Genomic DNA, 2,305 nt, shown 5'->3' with positions numbered 1-2,305 from the left:
TCCTGCTGCTTTTCCGGATAAGTTTCTGTAGAGTAGTGGTCATCGTGTTCGCCTCACACACAAACGGTCCCCAGTATGAAAATGGGAGGAAACAACGATGACTTTTTCCAAGGTTGCTTAAGTCGGGGTCTGTTGCGTTCTCACGCAACGCTACAAAAGGATAAGCCTGCCAAGAGGTTTTAAAGCAAAGGAGGTTTTCCAGCAGGTTTCTGTAGTGTAGTGGTCATCACGTTTGCTTTACACGCGAAAGTTCCCCAGCTCGAAACTGGGCAGAAACAGACAGAGGCTTTTGTTCTATCTCTGCTAAAATGGCTCTCTGGTAAGCAGGTGGTCGAAGCTGCAAAGACCTTAAATTCGAGCTAGGAGAAGGCAAGTTTTTAAGGAACTCTGAGCAGACTGCCACGCCGAATTAACTCTGTCCTACTGTGTGTGGGATTTACTCAGATTGTCAATTTGCTTTCAGGGCAGATTACAGTATAAATTTTACCCAAAACAGCGCGAGAGTAAACTTTTCGAGTTTCTGTAATATAGTGGTCGTCACGTTAGCCTAACATGCAAAAGGTCCTTGGTTCGAAGCTGAGCAGAAACAGAATTTTTTTTTTTGAGAGAATGCATAAACTCTTTGCGACGTTCCAGAAGAATCCTGCTGCTTTTCCAGATAAGTTTCTGTAGAGTAGTGGGCATCGTGTTCGCCTCACACACAAACGGTCCCCAGTATGAAAATGGGAGGAAACAACGATGACTTTTTCCAAGGTTGCTTAAGTCGGGGTCTGTTGCGTTCTCACGCAACGCTACAAAAGGATAAGCCTGTCAAGAGGTTTTAAAGCAAAGGAGGTTTTCCAGCAGGTTTCTGTAGTGTAGTGGTCATCACGTTCGCTTTACACGCGAAAGATCCCCAGCTCGAAACTGGGCAGAAACAGACAGAGGCTTTTGTTCTATCTCTGCTGAAATGGCTCTCTGGTAAGCAGGGGGTCGAAGCTGGCTAGGTGAAGGCAAGTTTTTAAGGAACTCTGAGCAGACTGCCACGCCGAATTAACTCTGTCCTACTGTGTGTGGGATTTACTCAGATTGTCAATTTGCTTTCAGGGCAGATTACAGTATAAATTTTACCCAAAACAGCGCGGGAGTAAACTTTTCGAGTTTCTGTAATATAGTGGTCGTCACGTTAGCCTAACACGCAAAAGGTCCTCGGTTCGAAGCTGAGCAGAAACAGAGTTTTATTTTTGAGAGAATGCATAAACTCTTTGCGACGTTCCAGGAGAATTCCTGCTCCTTTTCCAGATAAGTTTCCGTAGCATAGTGGTTATCATGTTAGCCTCAAACGTGAAAGGTCCCAAATTCGAAACTGGGCGAAAACAAGGATGACTTTTCCAATGTTGCTTAAGTCGGGGTCTGTTGCGTTCTCACGCAATGCTACAAAAGGATAAGCCTGCCTAGAGGTGTTAAAGCAAAAGTGATTTTCCAACAGGTTTCTGTAGTGTAGTGGTCATCACGTTCACCTTACTCGCAAAATGTCCCCAGCTCGAAACTGGGCGGAAACAGACAGAGGCTTTTGTTCTATCTCTGCTGAAATGGCTCTCTGGTAAGCAGGTGGTCGAAGCTGCAAAGACCTTAAATTCGAGCTAGGAGAAGGCAAGTTTTTAAGGAACTCTGAGCAGACTGCCACACCGAATGAACTATGTCCTACTGTGTGTGGGATTTACTCAGATTGTCAATCTGCTTTGAGGACAGATTACAGTACACATTTTACCTGAAAGAGCACAAGAGTAAATTTTTGAGATGCTGTAATATAGTTGTCATCACATTAGCCTGACACGCAAAAGGTCATTTGTTCGAAGCTGAGCAGAAACAGAGTTTTATTTTTGAGAGAATGCATAAACTCTTTGCGACGTTCCAGAAGAATCCTGCTGCTTTTACAGATAAGTTTCTGTAGAGTAGTGGTCATCGTGTTCGCTTCCCAAACAAAAGGTCCCAAATTCGAAACTGGGCGAAAACAAGGATGACTTTTTCCAAGGTTGCTTAAGTCGGGGTCTCTTGCGTTCTCACGCAACGCTACAAAAGGATAAGCCTGCCTAGAGGTGTTAAAGCAAAAGTGATTTTCCAACAGGTTTCTGTAGTGTAGTGGTCATCACGTTCGCCTTACACGCGAAAGGTCCACAGCTCGAAACTGGGCGGAAACAGACAGAGGCTTTTGTTCTATCTCTGCTGAAATGGCTCTCTGGTAAGCAGGTGGTCGAAGCTGCAAAGACCTTAAATTCGAGCTAGGAGAAGGCAAGTTTTTAAGGAACTCTGAGCAGACTGCCAC

The 2,305-nt window shown here is 44.7% G+C and overlaps 3 non-coding genes across 3 annotated transcripts; all 3 read left to right on the top strand.

Moving 5' to 3' along the window:
* The first annotated feature begins 205 nt into the window (after window positions 1–205).
* Window positions 206–278, top strand: trnav-uac (transfer RNA valine (anticodon UAC)). The gene has a single exon. It is a non-coding gene; the product is annotated as a tRNA-Val (tRNA).
* Window positions 279–846: 568 nt separating this feature from the next.
* On the top strand, window positions 847–919 carry trnav-uac (transfer RNA valine (anticodon UAC)). Its single transcript has one exon. It is a non-coding gene; the product is annotated as a tRNA-Val (tRNA).
* Window positions 920–2,107: 1,188 nt separating this feature from the next.
* Window positions 2,108–2,180, top strand: trnav-uac (transfer RNA valine (anticodon UAC)). The gene has a single exon. It is a non-coding gene; the product is annotated as a tRNA-Val (tRNA).
* The last annotated feature ends 125 nt before the right edge of the window (window positions 2,181–2,305 follow it).

Source organism: Sinocyclocheilus grahami, unplaced genomic scaffold, assembly GCF_001515645.1.
Source record: "Sinocyclocheilus grahami isolate Dianchi unplaced genomic scaffold, SAMN03320097.WGS_v1.1 scaffold1278.1, whole genome shotgun sequence".
Classification (NCBI taxonomy): Eukaryota; Metazoa; Chordata; class Actinopteri; order Cypriniformes; family Cyprinidae; genus Sinocyclocheilus; species Sinocyclocheilus grahami.
This window is presented reverse-complemented; position numbering and strand designations above follow the sequence as displayed.